Source organism: Sinohyriopsis cumingii, chromosome 13, assembly GCF_028554795.1.
Source record: "Sinohyriopsis cumingii isolate HCF-2022 chromosome 13, ASM2855479v2, whole genome shotgun sequence".
Classification (NCBI taxonomy): domain Eukaryota; kingdom Metazoa; phylum Mollusca; class Bivalvia; order Unionida; family Unionidae; genus Sinohyriopsis; species Sinohyriopsis cumingii.
Genome location: NC_142973.1, coordinates 64,780,193 through 64,802,506, shown reverse-complemented (window position 1 = coordinate 64,802,506; position 22,314 = coordinate 64,780,193). Strand labels below are relative to the sequence as shown.

General features: G+C 40.4%; 1 long non-coding RNA gene across 1 annotated transcript; it reads left to right on the top strand.

The window, feature by feature from the left end:
* The first annotated feature begins 971 nt into the window (after positions 1–971).
* LOC149785735 (uncharacterized) lies at positions 972–21,803 on the top strand. Its single transcript, XR_016413524.1, has 3 exons — positions 972–1,158; positions 20,828–20,898; positions 21,676–21,803. It is a non-coding gene; the product is annotated as an uncharacterized LOC149785735 (long non-coding RNA).
* Positions 21,804–22,314: the final 511 nt, after the last annotated feature.

The window sequence follows — 22,314 nt, the reverse complement described above, 5'->3', positions numbered from 1 at the left end:
ACAGAGATCTTTCAAAATCGAACAAACAGTATAGAACTTTATATGCATATTTCTTTTATGTAAACTATTTTACTTACAAAACTTAATCCATGTGATAATATCAATTAAAGGTGAAAGTCACTATTCATTCACAATATTTTAGAACATGTTTCTGTTGCGGGTTTAACACCATTTTCAGCACATGATAGGATATACATGGCGGCCAGTATAACTGGTGGAGGAAGAACCCAGAAAACCACAGTAAGACCCACCAATCAACGAGAAGCTACTGGCTAGCTTTCTCACATACCCACATTGCCCGATACTCGATCCCTCACTGACAGAAGTGAGATGCCAGCGACCGGTAAAGGCGAGCGATATAGACCACTCAGTCACCCGGGGTCCCATACTTTAGAAATGAATATTGGGCTGAAGTCCTTGGAAAGGAATCTGTTATGTAATAAAATATTCTTACACGTTAGTAGCTGATTTTGTTCATTCCTAATGAGACAAGATAAGAAAGTTTGATTAACATTGATGATCTAATCATGATGGAATCGCAATTATACTTAAAGCTCGTTGGGTCGCTAGCGCTCTTGATGGTCAATACCAATGAGACTGTTAATATACAACATGTACAAATTCAATTAGCCCTAACTTTGACAATTGCAACCAGTTTTCGCGACATTTTCGGTATATGCTTAACATTCATATACATTCAGACAGTGACACTCTTAAGATAAAAGCTTTCGGTTTTACTTGAAATTGTACGGTAATAAGCGTATTTATCTCGTGCAATGACAATGGATCAGTTAAATAACCGACTACGAAAACAAAGTATCTAACTCTGTATACCTATACATATATGTGCTTAACCGAGTAATGCTTCCTCTCTCTCTCTCTCTCTCTCTCTCTCTCTCAAAAGAGAGCCACACACAATTCCTTCATTCCTGTCGGTGGTTCGTTCGGGCTGATCTATCGGTGGCTAAGAACTTCTATCCCAATTTCAAAGTACAAATACAAACTTGCAAGAGAAACATGTGGTTGGACTAACTTCCTGAACAAAAGCATCAGAGAAGATGTAATAAAGGTATTTCGGGTAATATCTATCAACTCTGGTCTAAGTTAAAAGAAACCGTTGTACCTGTCTTCTACTGGATAGAGGGAAAGCACTTGGAGGTAAATTTGGGTAAACGTTGTATATATAACTGTCCATTTGTATGTGATAATCATCTTAGAAATTGATTCACACTATCATTCAGTAAATCGATCGATCGATCGAGAGGGAATAATAGCAACCTTTGCGGTTGGCTCGTGTGAATACATCTGCCTGCACCGACTGAGCGATTTTGATCGTCTTCAGTATTATATTTCAGTATAATATTGCTATTGCTATATACCACTCATCGTATAAAATTTTCATGAAACGGGAACTGGGCAAGCCTCGGATCATTTTAATGAAAAATGTATACATCCCCAGGTATATCAATAATACAGCGTACACACTAAACGTATGAGCCAGTGTGTTTACATTTATTTCCCCCTCGTTTGTTTACACTATTGAAATGCTGTAAATTACGCAAATAATGGTTATCTGTGTGTGTGTGTGTGTATGTGTGTAATTTGGATTTTAACGTAGCTTTAACAAGTTTCCAGTCATATGGCTTCGATGTCTGCAGTGTGGCAGTTTATATTTTATCTAGCACTATGGCATCATCCCAATGACATGTAGCATGATGTCCCACCCAGTCACATTATCCTGACACCAGGCTGACCAGTCCTAACACTAACCTCTTAATGCTGAACGCCTAGAGAGGCAGCTGTCAGTACCATTTTTGTAAGTCTTTGATATGACTCGGCCGGGGTTCATACCCGCGACTTCTCGCATCCGAGGCGGACGCTCTAACCACTAGGCCACTGGAGCGGTCGGTTATTCTAGTTAAGTTCATACCCAGATGTTTTGCTCAAAGAATGTTCTGTACAGCTGACAAACGATTTTTATTCTGTGCCATAAGACGTGTCGCCTGATGTTTATGCATTATGCTATGTATATATGTTTCGAAAATCGTTTTGATGTAATCTTTTCTGTTTCAAGTATGTTGGTTAAAACTCATTAGAGCTTAGATTTAACTATTGTCTTAATCAAGCCGAATGTAAATAAATCTCAAATTCCTATCTTAGATTACATATTTTTTACTATGTCTGCCATCTTTATTTTGTGGACTAACGGTGTATTGGACATACCTCTTAATATCACTTTGCGATATGTACTAGCAAAGTTGAACACTATAAACAGTTTATATAAGGACTTTTTGCGTGGAATAAGTTCTTCTTAACATTAAAATAATCTAGTTACTTCTCCTGCAAAGATGTTGCCTCAGTACTTTTTTTTTTTTTTTTTTTGCCTTCCCGTACCAGCAATCTCATTTGGAAACCAATGTTGAGCATTGCTCGTCTTATCCGATTTTTAGTGTTTTGTGGTATACTTGTAATTAGAAGTGGATTAAAGTACATGTAGCTACATTAGCAGACTATAAAAAGAATAATAAAAAAAATGTTTTCTTGTTTGTTTGTTTTAAATTTGTTCGTAAACCTTTCCATACTCAAGCTTAGTAACTTGTTCATTATAAGCTCATGTTTCTCTAGCTAAGAGTGATTCCAAAATGAACCCGTTCGTCTCCCCATAAAAGACATGGAGGGAATTAAGTACTTACCTTCACAACAGATGCCTCTGGTTTGAGGTCTGCGTATATAACCAACAGCAACGCTCTTTATGACGTAACATTCCAACGTCATCAATGGTTCATTGGGATTTATTTAAAAGTGCAACATTGTAATATATATATATATATATATATATATATATATATATATATATATATATATATATATATATATATATATATATATATATATATATAATATTTTCAGATTTATTATCTAGTTTGCAATGATATATTTAAATGTATCAGTGGGAGAGAATTTATATCGATTTAGTTGCGGTACCATTTGTATCGCCACAGTGGTGATATTTCTTTTGGAGCTATTTTCCTTTCTCATGTAGGAAATATATCGGCCCTTATATATGTTATTTAAACTTGAAGTTCTAGTTTGGCAAATTTCTGTTTTTTTTCCTCTAGTTTTTCCTCTGCCTCTTTTCTTTCATGTGTGCCCCCCCCCCCCGCCCCGGATGAACAGATCTTAAAATATGTCAAGAAGCAGCAGAGGGGGCGAATCGGACATTTTGTCCAATCGTTATTTTGCTTAATTATTACTTCTGCACTCAACGATCTAGTGTCGTCAGCGCCTGGTAAAAAAAAAAAACGACGACGTCGTTGGGGGATCGTCCAAACGTCATTTGGTTTAATTAACACCTTCTGCGCGTCGATCCCCAGCGTCGTCAGCGTCCGGTAAGCACGTCGACGACCGCGTCGATGTCATCGCCCCCTCTGCTGCTAAGTGGTTATTTACAATGAAAATTATTTACAACTAACCGAATATTTGGTCAAGTCCGATACGATATCGTGTCCGAGGATCATGTAAATTTATCGTTACAAATCCATGTGGGGTCGACTGAGCATGACTAAAAAAGTTTCGAAAAACATTAAAGTCCATGTCACCGCCGCACCATGTCTGCCAAATATTTCGTAGCGTGTGTGTATCAACGCCGTTGAACACAGCAAGAATATTACAGTTGTCTCTAATTACTTTTGGAATCTGAGTGTATCGTTGAGTGACATATATCACGTCAGTGTTTTTATGCCTGCCTCTGGAAAATATCCTAGCTGGGTTTTTTTGATTGTCTAACATAACATCATCGTACACGACTAGATTGTTAACGTCGCCATCAATATCATCAATACCCGGTGCATCATTGATATCCGTAATAAACTCAATAACATTTTTTTTAGCGATCGCTGATGCATTCTCGTTGAAATCTTTCAACACCTCGTAGCATCGTTGATCATCTACGCTAGGAGCAACCAAATACAACTTATCCCACTTCATCCATCTCATTATTAAATTGAGTAACAATTGCGTCTTGCCGGATCCAGATGGTCCGATGATAATCATCCGGATCGAGTTTGGTAACGCTGCAACATGCTTAACTGGTTCTCTTGTTTTAGTCGCCGAAAAATCAATTATATTCATATCTCTATACATAAATTATGGATCTATATTGTGTGAAGTGCAGAGTGCGTACTGGCACAAATGATATGACAACCGCTACAACAAGAAATAACAGATCGGCGCTTACTGGTAAGTGCGTACAATGCGGTACAAAGAAATTTAGATTTATTTCTATTAAACCCGGGGATGTTTTAAAAAAAAGCGAGGAGGTGACATCGCAGCCAAATTGGCAAAACTCCCCGGAACCCCGTGGGCAAAGTATCCAGGAGAAAAACACCTCCCAGGATATAGCTACTGTGGCCCCGGAACACGATTAGATATCAGACTCGATGATCAAAATCAGCCCAAACCCGGTGAGTATCCAATAAACGCTATCGATAAGGCGTGTCATGCTCATGATGTTGCTTACAAAAGTAGCGATCTTCAACAGCGTCATATCGCGGACGTAAAATTAATTCACGCGTTAAATACCATTCCTGATAAATCCGTCAAAGAAAAATTGGCCTCATGGTTGGTAAAATCGGCTATGAAAGGTAAATTAATGATTGGAAGCGGAGCTTCTGGCGCTGGTAATTGAAAACGATAGCGTTTATAATAACAACATGGAATCCATCTATTATTCTCCGAGAGGATACTGGAAGGGGAAGGCCGCAATTGGTAAGCTTGCAAGCGCTGCAAAGGTAACAAAGACCACTGCGGCTAATTGGTTATCCAAACAGGCTATATGGCAAATCTATCTACCACCGCCTAAACAAATCAACTTCTCGCGCTTTGATGTCAGCGTACCTAATGAAGTTCATCAGGCTGATATACTATTTTTGCCGCATGACAACGGTTACAAATACGCGCTAACCGTAGTTGATGTTGCGAGTCGATACAAACAAGCGGAGCCGTTAAAAACAAAGTCGGCAACTGAAGTAGCCGCTGCGTTTGAAAGAATTTATCGAAGAGGCCCTCTGCGCTGGCCAAATCTATTACAAGTTGATCCTGGTAGTGAATTTCGCGGCGCTGTTTTATCAACGCTAAAACATCATAGCGTCGCGATACGACGAGGTCATACTGCGCTACATCGTGATCAGGCAATTGTTGAACGATTCAATCGGACTCTCGCTGAACGGTTATTTGGATATCAATACGCGAAGGAATTTATCCAAGAAAAACGATCTCGTGAATGGGTTAAAAGGTTGCCAGGTGTAATTGCAGCGTTAAATAACGAGATTACCCGAGTAATCAACATGAAGCCCAGCGACGCGATTAAATACGAGTATATACCCGGAAAATTAAAAATAAATAGCGTTTCTAAGCCGATTCTTGGCGATGTCACCGTGAGATATCTGTATGAACCAGGAGAGCTTGAAGGCGGTAAAAAAAGGGCTACCGATCCTATTTGGAGTGTTACCACACATAACATATCAACGATAACACGATCAACTGGTAGACCACCGATCTATAGACTGGATTCAACTGCTCCTCAGCGCGGATTTACACGCGAGCAACTACAAGTGATACCTAACGATACTCAATTACCCCCACGTGGTCTTAACTAGCGCCGTTGCGTCTATTGCACTCAAGACAGGTCAACCTCACATTGTTTTTGACATGACCGAGACTGTTATCGATCCTATCCACGGTAAATTGGCGAGTGTCTTTATCCGAATAACGCCAACTCATTATACAATTGCAACTCGCGCAGTGATTATTCTGTTGTTGTCGTAGCGAGATTATTAATTCGGCATCAATATCAAAACGCCGCTGTTTTTTTTTATCCTGTTGGCGGTAACCCGAGAGTTTTCTATCAATGACGCTTGCATCGATGGTGACTTTGTCGCCGGCTTCGTCAGTGACTCCGTCACCGGCTCCGTCAATAACAATTCTTCGAAGCTGATTTATCCTTCGTACTCTGGACACTGCAAGATAGACTAGATTCGACCATTCGATGCGATTATCAACTATCCAAACAATTGTGTCCGTGATGGTTAGTCCCTGCGAGGAATGTATTGTTGTTGCGTATCCTAGCGTCCACGGGGATTTATGAGCACGTAGCGCGTCCTCGACGACGCTGATATCAACGAGCACGATATCATTCAGCACGAGAATTTGTTTTTCTGTCCGGCCTGGAATTTCAACTTCAATGTTCTGCCGCCGTGTGTCCGCGGGTCTATAACATAACGGCACTGGACGCGTTGGAAACTTTTCCTTATGCAACGTAAACAACTTCCGCTGAAGTGTGTCTCTGACTATCTTTCTACTCGCTACAATCAAATCGTTTGGTCTCCATGTTTCCCAGAATTCATTCAACGGCGTTTCCGGAATCACCTCGCGGATTATTTCACATTGAATTCTATCCGGCTGTAATCTGATTAATTTCTTAACCTCGCGCAGTTGTTCATCAAGTGCTCGGTAATCAGTATCGGTTTCTTCATAATAGTCCACAAAACCCCTTAACCAATCATGTGGACCCTCGCCGACAAATGGTGGTGGTTGGCCATGGTCCCCACACATGATTACCGCTGTATTCGCGCGCAGCAACCACTCAAGAAACATTTGTAAAGTATCTAACGAAACAGTACATATCTCATCCCAGATGATAATGTCGGGAATAAATTTTTCACCCATTCGATCAGGAGTCCACTCACCGCCGCTGTATCGAAAGAAGCTGTGATAAGTAACGGCGTCAACATTTCGTTGTTTTATCTCTCGCGCTAGTCTATGAGTCGGTGTAAGCACGATTATACTTGCCCGCGTTCGAAATAATTCAATTGCCCGAGTCGTCTTTCCTGACCCGCCACAGCCGCTTAAATAAACCGTCTTGTGTCTACAAATTGGATCAGAACACGATGGTGCATTAGACCATTCTGACAATTTATCACCGCGTAAGTAGTTGTTTTCAACGGTGACATCTGCTGACGGGGAATAATCGCGTCGTATTTCATTTTTAATTCTCCATGTACCCCAACTCTCGTCCGGACTAGTAAACTCGGCTACGTTTCCCTTATACGCTACGTCAACATAAAACGAATCAACGGCTACTCTAACCGCGGTATCGGGGAATCTATTTATCATCGAGAATAAATTGATAGCGGCATAACCCAGCATAGACGCCCTCAAATGTGGATACGCCGGGCTGTCTCCATCGCTGTAGGTAACAACTGTACCCAACCTCGTTCCATTGGACAAGAAAGCTGTTTTGCAGTTCACGTATCTATTTTTTGCCACTGCGTCCTTGATTACGAAATCATATTCTGCGTCATCTATAATCAGCCGTGAGCAATATCGTTTGTAGTCGTGGTTTTTTCCACCTTGTGTGAACTTACCGATTATTCTTCTACCGAGATCTTTTGCCTCGCGGTTTCGTTGGTTAAATATCCTCCTGGACCATTCGATGATATATTCCTCGTCGGCATCAATGTTTTTTCTGGACTCGTCAATTATGCTATCTAGACGCTCCGGTTCTGGTAACCAGACTTCAGTCTGTGCCCGGTATGATATAATCGCGTCACTGACAATCAACGAAACTAGCATGCTACAATCAATCATATACCGTAGCAGCGCTATTGGCAGCCACTTCTTTTCAGCCATGTGTCTACCGATCCAAATATAGCAACAGCGATGGAGTCCTGCCGCGAATTCAAATGATACTATGCGAGCGAATCCGGTTAAATCAAAATCAGGCAGTGGTCCATTAATAGCAACACGAGTCATTTCATGTCTGGGGTGTCCAAATCGTTTGAAATACTCAGCGGCGGATCCATACCCGAGAAAACTCGCTGGATAACAGGCAACCATATCAACCGAGATCATAGCGTCGCGGTTGTATTCAGTGTTCCATAATCCACCGTGATAATACTCCAAACAACTGGATTGTACATCCGGCAGAAATTCCTTGCGCGTTGGTCTCCACGCATTTTTCCTTGCTGCAACATGAGCTACAACCGATGGAATCGTAAAACAATTTGTTAGCAGTTGTTCATCATGCTCCTCAAATTCTATGGCGGTTTTTTTCATCCTGTTGTGAAATGCTTCAGTGCGATATAATTCGCCGTTTGGTCTTACAAACTGATCAAAGGTATCCGCATCGTTTTCAGCGCTGCGAAGTAACCACACTGATACAGGGTCGTTTTTACACAAGTAGGCAATAGCATCAAATAGTTTCCTCTCCGCGAGAAAACCATCCCTGGAGAATTGTTCTCCCAGGAATTCTTCGGGTATATACTTTACTGTTCTATCCCGTGGAAATATTGTGATCGCGGGCGTCCATGCGTGTTCGTTATGATCAATAATTATGATTGGGGCTCCCTTCGATTTATACTTCGATTCGTATAATACTTCACCGGTTATCGTTGTAACGGTTATTGGAAATCTCAACGACGTTTCTAATCTCGCTATGTCGCTGATGGTTGCTCCACGCTCTTTTACGGTTAGTTCCCACTGGTTGATTTTGCTACGTCGTAAATCAGTCAATTTGTTTCCTCGACATGCATTTGTAAAATGCTCTATTATTCGTTCTGCTACACAATTTATCCCAGTTGACTGTTTCATTGGTTTCAGTTTTCCGATATCAGGTTTCTTATTTAACGGGTATATTCCATAAACAACTGCTGTTTCAGGATACGCTCGTTCATAGTATGGTTTGTCAATTCCGGTTAACAACCCCGGCTTGGAGTCGCGGCTAACAGTGACTGTTTTCTTGTCGCTGAGAACTGGTTCAAATTTATCACGTATGATCCAATCACCTGATTCCACCCGGACAATGAATTTTACTCTGAAGAAATACTTTTTACCGTCAAGTTGTGATATTATCATTGCTGCGCGGTTGTCGTTCATGGTAGCATCAACAACGCCATCAATTCGAAATGTTGACCAACTATGAGATGCACCATCACGCTTGAATTCACCGATACAATCGCGTATTTTACTCAACAGGGTTTTATCGTTTATTAACGCTTTTGGTGTGTCCTTGAGGACTCTATCGAGATTAAACCTAATATTTTTCCAGGGCTTAATTACTGCTAATCTCTCAAACTCATCCATATAATTAAAACAAGTATTTAAATAAAAGAATATAGTATAATGAATAAATGCAAATGGTTGATGATTGGGTCGATAACCCCGTGCAATAAATCATGTAGAGGTGAATTCTGCGGGTATCATTTACAAAGCGTTCGTAATGGTTCTCTTGGCCCCCTCCCGTGCTTGGTTTGTCACGTTGGTGTAAGAGGAAAATCGCAGTTGTGTATTAATTGTGGCGGAAAGCGATACAGGGAACTAAAACGCTATTACGATAAACGAATAAAAAACGCCGTCATTGACCCCACCGCCGACTTCGTCATCAAAACCCCCCAAGACTACATTGAAAGGTTTATAATTAAACCAAATAATAAATTAGACAAGTAGTATTATTATATAAATGGACCAAGAATTTCAGCCGCATCCCCTGCTCGTCAATTACGAGGCATCTCGCGACGGTATTGTTAGAAACCGCAGACTGAAGAAGCCGGTTGGATGGAAAAACAATCACGGGTATTTAATGTTTACTGCTGGAGGGAAAAAATATCTCTGTCACAGAATCATCTATGAATGTTTCCACGGATTGATCAAAGATAGTCTCGTTATTGATCACATTGATTCTAATTATCAAAATAACAGACTGTGTAATCTGCAAGCTATCTCTCAGAGTGAAAATATTAAAAAAGGCCAGACTGGTAAGTACTCAAAAGCAGCAAGGGGCGTCAAATCATTTGATACGTCAACGCACGAGGAAAAAATATTTCAGTCAATGAATGAGGCAGGAAAATATTTTGACATTTGTAGCGCCTCAGTACGATTTGTTGCAGAACGAGTATATCAAACAGCTTTCTCAAGTAAAAACGGACATAGAATTCAATTTTCATATTTGAAGGGGGATAACTCGTGAGGGTATGACGAAGTCACCATGATAGAGTTATGCTGTCACGTGATTTGCAAATAGTCGTCTGTTTCAATGTAAATAAGTTACCTATGCGCGTTCACCTGGAACGCATTACGTGCTTATATTTTTTAAAAACTCGTTATTTGTTAGGTGCGGTCCGTAGTCCAATGCAAACATGTTTGACTATGAAACTCGAGTCAACAATTTACGGGTTCGCGCCTCGCAGCGGGCAATTGCCTGGCGGGAAACGGTCAGATTTTTTTTTTTTCTATATAATTGGGGGGGAGGGGATAAAACCCCCTTCGTTGAAGTTCAAAACGAACCAAAACGCAGCCCACACTATCATTCATAGTGTGCGCGGTTGGTTTTTTCCAACAACTTTTGGTTCGGTTGAGTGCAAACCACGCCCCCGTCATTGTTTGTACTGTCCATAATTAAGTATATGTATATGCCTGCAATCTGCCACAACACTCGAGTGGAGATTTACGGCATTGTACTGTCCATAATTAAGTATATGTATATGCCTGCAATCTGCCACAACACTCGAGTGGAGATTTACGGCATTGTACTGTCCATGTATGCCTGCAATCTGCCACAACACTCGAGTGGAGATTTACGGCATTGTACTGTCCATACAAAAAACGGGGTCAAAAATGACCCCCAATAATTTTATTAAACTTTAAACCTAGATTTTAATAAAATTTTTGATATTAGAAATAAGATGTTTATAAGAATATGGATTTCCAAGACATCAATAATATATTAACTGAGATTTCAAAATTAAAAAATCAAGGAATTGTATTATCTGATAGGCTCAACAGCGAGGAAATATTATCCGATTATGAGGCTATAAACGAACAATCGAAGCGAGGGCGTTTTACGCTAGCCCGCGAGTATTCTTTTATAAAACGATTACAACATACAATTAATGAGAACCTGTATGGCAATGACGTAAGCGTATTCATTGGGTTATTCACTGCCGTTGAAACAATACGAAAAAAACTCGGGCAGCTTTATGAAAAACGCCGCGAGATCTCTAGTAAGATTAAAAACATTAGGAGGATCATAGACGAAACCCCTGTGGGGAGCCTCAGCTTGAAGTTACCTGTGCCCACGTCGCGTGACGAAGTCGGCATACAAATGTAACATTATATATATGTGATGTACACAATGACACGATATATTTCTGCCACCATGGAAAGACCCGGCGGAAAATTTTATTTGAAATTGCAGATCAATTTACAATAATGGTAGGTGAATCACTTACTACTCGGCTAGCCAGAGAGCGGCTAGCAGCGCTTATAAAGTTTATACCGTTACGAGACAGAGTGAGAGAGAAACTTCAAACGCGACAACAAATGCAAACTGATTTTGCTGTTGGAAGTGAACAGTTATTTGCCCCGGTAACTAAAGCGACTAAGGATGTTACGGCGGTAACTGTACCCGTTCTTGGTGCGCTTGAAAAGATAGCGGCAGAGACAAAACAAACAAAAAGGTCTTTAGAAACACTCCCTGCAAAAATAGCGGCTGCTACAACACGGAGGCCACCACCACTCGCTATAACCGAACCACAAGAACCTTATGTTACAATGGCCGACGAGGAAGAACTAGGCGCTACTGCGAAAGAACCAGAAGAAGAAATACCAGAAGAAGAAATACCAGAAGAAGAAATACCGGAAGAAAAAGAGGGGAATATACCCCGTATTGTACTCAAGAAGAGCACAATAGATCAAATTAGAGGCTTCAGCAACAGGGAAGAATTAATTAATTTTACTGCCAACAATTTTGCTAAGAGCATACGAGATAAGAAGCATATCAATAGCGGTTACGAGAAAAATATAAAGTCGTTAAAGGACTGGGCAAGAATAGTGTATTTAGCAAGTAAACATAAAGATGCATTACCACATCGTAGTAAATCCGATTACGACGCATTCCACAAGGAAGTTAAGAGTATAACACCAAAAAAAGGAAAAGGATACTCTGTTGGTAAAGAATCCTACGGCGTTACCTGTCCTAATAGTGTTTTCAGTGATATATCACGGCTGGAAGTACTAATCGGAGGAAAACGAGCCGGAAATAACTCTACGGAAATAATCAATGAGGCCGCTGATATTTGCAAGCGTTTATTTGCAGGCGGTATTATGGACATTAATGCATATCGAACGCTCATAGACGAGCTCGTGGATGATTAAAAATATTATAAAATTATAAAATTATCGTTTTTGTTAATTTTTTGACCGTTTTTTGACTGTTTTTGGCCATTTTTTGACTGTTTTTGACCGTTTTTGGCCATTTTTTGAGGGCAAAAACCCAAGGAAATCATTTAGAGAAAATCGATGTTTTTCTGAAAAATCGAGAAAAAAACGACTATAGGCAACAAAAAACGACCAAAAATGACTAGAAATCAAGAAAAAACCAGAAAAAAACCGGATTTTTATCGAGGGCAAAAACCCAAGGAAATTTTGATAAAATTTATTCCGGTTTTCCACACGGCGGTGGGAAGGGGGTCAATCACTAATTGGAAAACTGGTGTTTTTAATAAGGATGATCATACACTACAACCATGATAAACCTGTACTCGTCTACGTGGTAAACTCGCGATTGCCTGTTTACCGCGCGTACTATGGAGATGGTCTCGGTAGCACCATTGCGGGGTTATTTACAAGAATGGCTCCAAAAGTAGCGCCGTTAGCCAAACAATTAGGAATGAAGGCTATTGATGTTATTCGTGATAAGGGAATCAGCGCTATTGGAGATGTTGCCGGAAAGGCGCTTTCAGCCGCGCGGGACAAACTAATGTCGTTGGTGAAATCCAAGAGATTTTCAAGAAAAAAACAGATGCCATCAACGACAGTGATGCCTGCGAATGTCAGTAAAGTAATAAATAACGCCGTGGAAGAAAAACTAGAGTCGTTGGCGACGACTCAGTCGTTGGCGGCGACTCCGTCGTTGGCGACTTCGCCATCCGCCGATGCGGCAACCAACGCGCTCATGAACGCGATAGCGGGAAGTGGTCTACGACGAAAAAATCGCAATTGAAAACATCAACATGATAAATAATAGAATGTTTGCGCGAACCGCTGACCCCGCGTTTGATATGGACGCCCCAGTGCGCAGGGATGATTCTGTCCGTGATTATCAATATTATTCTTATTATGCAGCGCAACCCGACCTACGATCGCGAATTGAACTTCAAGTCCAAGATACCAGTAAATATTTTTTGCCGTGTGAAGCGTTTATCGAAATTGAGGGAGAACTCGTGACAAATGCCGCCGATAATGCACCATACGCAGATGACCATCGTGTTCGAGTTGGCTTCGTCAACAACGGTATCATGGCGTTATTTGAGAGCGCCAGATATCTTATTGACGGGCGAGAAATTGAATCAATAGAACGCGAGGTTGATGTTGCAACGACGATAATTGGGTTGGCGAGATACTCGGATGATTATACAAGATCGGCGGGCCCATCTATGATGTTTGCGAAGGACACCACCAATAACGCTGACCATATTCAGTACATCAACGTACTGGCGGAAAGAGATACCGCAGTTGACCCACAGGCTGAAGCAAATAACCCAGACCGCAGAGCAAGACCAGGCGCTAATTTCAATATTATAAAAAGCACCAACAATGATTACAATCTAGGATTCGCAGCACGAGTAGGAATGTTGCAAGGACCACGCCGACAGTTTTCATGCGCGATTCCACTCCATCACATATTTGGATTCTGCAGAAATGTTAGAAAAGTCATCTATGGGGCTAAGCATACAATCGCGCTGACGCGAAGGGGCGATGATAACAATGCAATATGGCATGCTGCTGGCGTCGCTGCCGGTAAAGTCATTTTAACTAAAATGGCATTGTGGATGCCGGTGCTGACTCCATCAGTTACCACGGAAGCACGATTGCTAGCATATATGGAACAGGGAGGGAAATCGTTGTTGAGTTGGCTAGCGGTAACAACTGATGCTAAAGAGGATAACGTCGCCGATACGTTTACATGGCACCTGGCATCAAAACAGGGTGTTTCAGCCCCGCGTCATATATTCATAGCGCTACAGAATAGGGAACGATTGGGCAGTCAAGAACGCAGCCATATGATATTTGATCAATTAGGAGTCAGGGATGTTTCGCTGAGAATAAACGGACAACAGGAACCATCCGAGGATATACAGCTTAATTACGGCGACAACCATATCGCACGTGTGTATCATCGATTGCTGTCATATATGGGTCGTGATCAAAACGTTGACACTGGTTTGCAAATATCACAACTTGATTTTAAAAACCTGTATCCGATTTATTATTTTTCGCTGGAACATCTTGATTTAACGAGACAATCCGTCGTTGATATACACTTCCGAGCTCGTATAGCCCCGGCTGGTGCCAATTATAGAGCGGTTGCTGTCATTCTCAGCGATAAATCAATGCTGCTAGAAGGCGTTGGTGGACGAATGAGAATCGTTGATGCGCCAGTGGAAAACATGTAATTGAAAGCACAAAACGCGTTTACAATAAAATGTCGTATAGTGTCGTCAGTGTAGAGTTAACTGATGGTCAAGTCAAGAAATTACGATCAAAGTCGGCTAAACAATGCGGAACCACAATAACGCTGAAGCCGTCACAGATGGCAGGTGGTAATCATAAGATATCGTTGACGGCGCGTCAAATAAAACATTTCAATGATGCGATGAAGAATAAAAAGGGTGTTCAAATAGATTTTTCAGCCGCGGCAATTAAAAACATGGAAAAGACCGGTGGGATATTTCCGCTGTTAGCTGCGATTCCAGCGTTGATTGCCGCGGCCGCACCAGCAGTGGCTAAGGCGGCGGCGTTAGGAGCCGTTGGTACCGCGGCGGGGATGGCATTGAAGAAGGCAACCGGGAAAGGCTACAAAAAAAAACGACCCGTGGCCGGAAAGGGTCTAAGACTACCGGGAACCCCGTATTCATGGTACTCGGGAAAGGGTCTAAGACTACCGGGAACCGTTTATTGACTCGGGAGTCTATGACTCCTGAGTCAATGACTCCAATGTCTAATTTTGATTTAATAGACGCCGCAAACGCGTTAGCGATAAAAAACTTCAGAGGTGTTTTTATGAGGGATCAATTACCGGCGGCCCCAAGGAATACTGAAACCGGCATAATTAACCTCGATGGGTCCTCCGGAGCGGGAACTCATTGGGTTGCATACGCGATTGATCCGCGTGCGATCGTCTATTTTGATTCATACGGGTTAGCCCCGCCGAAAGAGTTCATGCGGTATATCCGGGCGTGTTCAGCCCGGGTTTTTTATTCCACGCTGCCAACACAGCGATTAAGTGACCCACCGATATGTGGCCGTGAGGTATTGAACGTACTCGCGGCGATTTCATCATCGCGAAAACCACCTCATATGGTTGTAAACGAATACACTAGTGGGGTCGTAGAAGCTCAACGGATTTTAGAGAATAACATTTACAATAATAATGATTGATATTTGGGGACGACCGGTTTCGGCGCTGAAAGAATCCACGGAAACGGCCGCCGCCGACATAAAAAAACTAATTGAGGATGAAATCGCTGATACGTTGAATTTAACCAGTGTTGACCCGGACGAAATAGTTGTATTTCAAGACCGCCAGGGTAAATTGAAATCCGGTAATGTGTCACTGAATGATGTTTTAACACGACAGCGTGATGCCACCGAGGGCACTATCGCGTTGTATACCGGCGACGGACGACTCAAACCGGGTGAATCCATCTTGACGATAAATGGAAAAATAAGTACACTTGGCGACAATTATATAACCATGTCAAATTCGTTAAAAGGTTTACGTAGTGAAATTAAATCGTATGAAGAACGGATCGTGTTGACGCTAACGCATTTCGAAGATGTGCGATACATTGTCGATAGTTTTTTTCGGGGGCCCCCGACGGCAATTGAACCAAATCTTGTAATAATAACAAATGCTATTTCGGAGCTTACGGCGATGTCGGCCAATTTACCCCCGTTGCGAAAAAATGTTAACAGGATCGATGACAACTTTGATAAATTCTTTGGTAAAAAAAATACCAAGCCGGATGAGATCACAATAACTATAAATGATATCACTGCGTATGGACAGGAAATAAAAACAATCAAAACTGATGTTGCAACAAACAAAATGAGTGTAGACGCGCATGAACGGGAAATAGAAATAATCGGCGCTAATGTTGCAACGATCATAAATAATGTAGACTCGCATGGACGGAAAATAGAAACAATCAAAACTGATGTTACAACGATCATAAATAATATGGACGCGCATACACAGGAAATAGGAACAATCAAAACTGATATTGAAGCGAACAAAAAGAGTGTAGACGCGCATACACAGGAAATAGGAACAATCAAAACTGATGTTGAAGCGAACAAAAAAAATGTAGACGCGTATTGGCGGGGAATAGGAATAATCAAAACTGATGTTGCAGCGAACAAAAAAAGCATAGACGTGCATACATATGAAATAGGAACAATCAAACTTGATGTTGCAGCGAACAAAAAAAGTATGACCGAGAATACACGGGAAATAGAAACAATCAAAACTAATGTTGTAACGATCATAAATAATGTAGACGCGCATGGACAGAGAATAGAAACAATTAACACTAATGCTATAGCGAGCAAAAAAAGTATAGACGTGCATGAAGGGGAAATAGAAGTACTCAAAATTAATGTTATAGCGAACAAAAAAAGTATAGACACGCATATACAGGAAATAAATACACTCATTACTAGGGTTGCAGCGAACAAAAAAGATGTGGACACGCATATACAGGAAATAGGAACGATTAAAACTGATGTTGAAGCGATTAAAGACGGACTACCGAGAGTAGCAGAGCAATTCGAAAAAATAAAAATCCCTCATGAGAACATCATCAACACAGTATACACAATTCGGCATGGATCATTCGATTGGACTCCTACACAGAATACAGTAAATATTACCGCAACTGTTAAGGGTATTTATCGATTGACACTGGTTTCAATGATGCAGTTTAATATATTATCGTCGAGTTCATCCGGGTTTAACAATACAATATCAACAATTATAGACAGGAACGCAACTGAACAGTTTACAATTTATGCCGTTGATAGAAATCTAGCCCGGGCAAACATTACATGGTATGTGGAATTTGCAGCGAATCTAAGTAATTAAAAACACTAGCTCTTTTAAAATAAAAATGACCACCAAGGAAATTGAATCAGAGGTATCACCGACGTCACATCAATATCGATTCGATACCGCAAAAGAATTTTCCGCGAACTTGAAAACGCTTTCCGAACAATACCGTGCAAAAATAAAAAAATACCGCAGAAAAATAACCGCCATCGACACGGTCGTGTACTCGGTATCGGGTATAGTAGCTGGCGCCGGTGTTATTTTATCCACGGTGACCACGATAGCCCCGATCGCTGTTCCAATCGCTGTCTCCGCAATGACAACAGTTGCTGGAGTTGCCAACGCAATCACTAGGAAGATATCATCGTGTTTTCAGAAAAAACTCAACGAGTATACAGTAAAACATCAAATAGTATCCGACGCATACTCGAAATTATCCGGGTTGATCTCGTTATCGATTGATAATTTGTTCGTATCCGATGTTGAATTCTCCACGATGGTCCAGTTATATAGCTCCGCGATGTCAAAAATCGAGGATTTTCAACTGGAAGCCGAAACCACCTGGTTGTTAAAATTAGACACTAAAAACAACGAATAATAATAATGTCGCTGAACCCCGAAGGGTCTCAATTACTTCAGCGGATCGCGGAGAATACCACTCCGGTACAAACAAATATGATATCGATAACATCAACGAAACCCGAATTCAGTGTAAACTTTCCATCACCGGTTCCAGTAAAGGAAATAGCGCTGGCAAAATTGCGAGTATATCACAGTTGGCCTAATATCCGAGCGGACGCATTTAACGGACAACAACCTAATAACTCGCTGGTTTTTGCACGGAAAAATAAACCCGATGGGACCCCAGACTGGGAGGAGGTTACAATACCAACTGGGTCATACCAAATAGAGCAAATCAATAAAGAATTTCAACGCAGAATAAAATCGATCACAGGAAAGGAATCAAAAATCGCTATTACGGTTCACGAACCGACGTTATCGTCGACGATTGAAATAAGCACACCGGGGTATATGGTTGATATTTATAACAGTTCAATAAGAACCATACTAGGATGGCCTAAGAATCCACCCGCGGATGCCCCCCCATCAACTTATATCCTCAGACACGATAACGGAGATGATGGTAGGCATATTGCCCCGTACAACGTAAATATCGCATCGGTGATAGCAATCAATCTAGTATGTGATGCTATCGAAGGAAGTTACCAGGTAGATACCAAGCAATCAAATCAGGCTCAACAGGGATATATCCTTTATTCGTTTTCACCAACAGCCCCTCCGGGATTTTTAATCGTTGAGAGTCCGATTAATCCGGTCTATATGCGATGCCATGATCGGTTTTTAACGAGAATTAATTTTAGAATTACCGATCAGTCAAATAACCTAATTGATCTGCAAGAGGAGGAGTTAGTGATCACTCTGTTTGTAAGATCATTGTAAATAACCACTTAGCAGCAGAGGGGGCGATGACATCGACGCGGTCGTCGACGTGCTTACCGGACGCTGACGACGCTGGGGATCGACGCGCAGAAGGTGTTAATTAAACCAAATGACGTTTGGACGATCCCCCAACGACGTCGTCGTTTTTTTTTTTACCAGGCGCTGACGACACTAGATCGTTGAGTGCAGAAGTAATAATTAAGCAAAATAACGATTGGACAAAATGTCCGATTCGCCCCCTCTGCTGCTCAAGATTGTAGTATACATTATGTAATCAACGTGGAGGTACCGTAAAAATGCCTAAAACGAACGCAAAAGAACAAAAAAGCTTTAAATAGTAACATTTTTATCATTAGTTTTCCACACGAATCAAGCAAGTTGTCCGTGACTGAGCTTACATGACATGTTGCTATTTGATATTATTTATCATCCATATAGTATCGTGTATCTGGCACCTGCTTATTATCGTTTCAACAGAAATAAGTTTTATAAACATTTATAGGGCAAACACGAAACGATCTCGTTTACACGCAAACTAGACAGCCACCAAATGATCCCTTTTACACATGTAAACTTGACAGCCACGAAACGATCTCGTGTACAGGTGTCAAAATGATGGCAACAAAACGATCTCGTTTACATGTGTAAACTTGACAGCATCGAAACGATCGAATTTGCATATGTAAACTTGACAGCCACGAAACTATCTCGTGTACACATGTAATTTTCCCTTGCCAAGGTTCCGATCTGATAACCCTATCTGCACCTTGGCGGATCGAACATATATATTGATGCTTTGTCTAAGCGACATTTATTGGATGACATGAGTTGCCTCCCTTATTATGTATTGCCAAATATCCAACAGTATGGTGCATTGTGCTTCAGCAGAAAATTGTGGAGGCAATTTACCTACAAAGGATACTTTGTAAGTTTAACATCAAAAGTATGACTACGAACCAGAGAGAAGCTTTTACAGGTCTGTCTGAGTGTAACGTATTTGTGCAAACACGGACAGGCAGTAGAGAATTTGCGTGCTCCCTTTGTCTCGATCATGTAGGAACAGTTCAAATTTGAATTACTTAATTTTGATTGGATGCGGTGGCTTGGCGCCGCATCCATTGAAATTCACAGACCCGAAGCACAGAAATATTTGCTCGATACGCCAAGGCGTAGATAGGGTCATTACATCGGAACCTTGGCTAGCGAAGATGGTACACATATAAACTTGACAACATTACGTGTCATGCAATAATAGATGGGGCATAACAAGAAATGTGAATTTTGTAACATTAATATACTTATTAACAATACAGTATATTAAGCTTAGAATAAATCCATTATTGTTTAATTCTGAGTTTCTTTTTCAGATATTGTTGTATTTGTATAGGAAAATGTGATCGAATTTCTCTGAGCTATACAGTACAACGTTAGAAGTTTATAATAGCTAAAACAGAGTTCTTATTTTTTTGTTAGGGAAAAATCAAATTCCTCTTCGTTTTTGAGAGCATTAATTTTTTTAAAAATGTGATTTCAGTTGGAGATGGTAGAGTGCAGTAGCGAAGAATACTAGGGTTACCATATTTTAACTTAAAAAAACAAACACCCCCCCCCCACAAAAAAACAGGACACTCCGGAGAGTGGGTATACCTGTAGTAGTATCTGTGCAGAGATTTAAGGACTTTAAAGGAGGGCATGTCCGGAAAAAGAAAACGTATGACATTTAACCCAAAGGATCAAATACTGACCCAGCACACAATATACAGAAATTAAATGTTTAGAGGTGAAAGGGGGCGGGGTGGGTAAGTAAAATTTTCAGGAATATCTCACACACTTGGCAGCCCATATCAACGTTTCTCTACAAATTAAAGTCATATTGCCTTAGACGGAATTTACTTATTCTGGAGTCTTTTTTCTAATAAATTTCACAATCAAGCAAATGGATGCGTTTTCAAGTTCCGTTGACCTACATTTCAGTTAGTTTGAATGCGATAGAAGCAGGGAAAGCCGAAATCGTACAAAGTCAAGGCATGTTTCTTTAACGAAACGAATAAAAACGTACTAATATTGAAGAATGTGTTATTTGATATACATCATGTTTTGATATAGATCATGTTAAAATATGTATATGTTAAATATCGAAAACATATATCATTCCTACATTTTATTTCAGTGGAATTACATGACCTTTAACCTTTTTTTTAGGACAGACTTGAAGAAAAATGATAGAATAGCAAAGTTACCCCAGGAGGCCAAGACCCATTTGCATGAAATACGTAAGTATTCATAATTGAAATTTACAGTAGAATTCATAATTTTTTTTTAAGGATATACACCTATATTGTATATTTCATTTTTAAACGTTTGCCTACAAGTTCCTTGTTCGGATATCTGTATGGTATTCTGCAGAATTCTTTAAGTCCTACTAGTGCTCCACATAATTAGAGTTTTGCAGTTTGTCAGACCAAATCCAACCATGTCAACAATTTCAAACAATTTCTCAATTTTACACAATCTTAAAAATTCTAAATTTGAATTTGTTCAATTCCAAAACAATTTCTCTTATCTAAACTTCATTCAGCATTTTCTTGTTTTTTTTAAAAAATCATAATTTCTTGTATCAAATGAAGTAGAATGAACTGTTGGTGTCAACTCTGAGATATTGTAGGCCTGAAAGAATTTCATTCTGGACAGTTCTATCGATATTGAAGCAAGGGGAAGTAACATCTCCATGAATGAATTAAGTTTGTCATGATGTAAAATCTTTGGCTTGTGCCTTGGACTTTTTTGTATTCTGATTGACACTTCATTAAGTTTAGAAATGATTTTTAAATGGACCTTTCCAGGGTCTTTGTAATTTTGGTTTCAAGTCCCTTATTCCTTTGGGGGTCACAATACTATACTTTTTCACCTACATTGTGTTATGGAGGGTGACTCTCAGATCATAATTGTTTATTTTTGGCTTTCACAATAAAGTTGCACTTTTTTGTGGAAAATTAATGTAATTTATTCAGTGTCTTTTTCAGCTCATTTGTGTCCATTTCATATATCAGATTTTCTGACAGCTATTACCCTGGGTAACTGAAGATGTGGGTTTATGAGCAAAGTTATCTCCCTTCCAAAGGTCATTAAAGATGGACTTGTTCCAGTAGTTACATGAACTGAAGACACGTAGGCCATGATTACCAGAGGTACATATTGACTTCAATCTTTTTGATTACCAGACACAAAAAGAAGCTGAAAGCATACTGAATGTTGTGTGACTAGATCTTTCAAACCATGCCATCTGATTGGGATCATGTAATTAGCAGATTTTCTTAATGCCCAGAATCTGATAGATTTCTTGAAATAAATTATTTTCAAAATTAGATCCCTGATCTGTTGTATATGAGTAATGGTACCCTGAATCTGGATATTAAGTTTCCAATCAATGCTTTAGCCACAGCCTGTGTTTCAATATTTGGTCAAGGAATGACTTCAGTCCATCTTGTGAAATAATCTGCAACTACCAAAGGATACTCTTTGCCCTGCTTTGATTTTGGTTAAGGACCAAGAAATTCAATTGCTATTCATTCCATGGGTGATCCCACATTATATCATTTAAGGGGAACCTTTGCTTTGTTTTGAGGCATTTTTTTAAACCCATAAATTGCATGTATTGCACCAATTCTCCACATCCCTTGTTAAGGCAT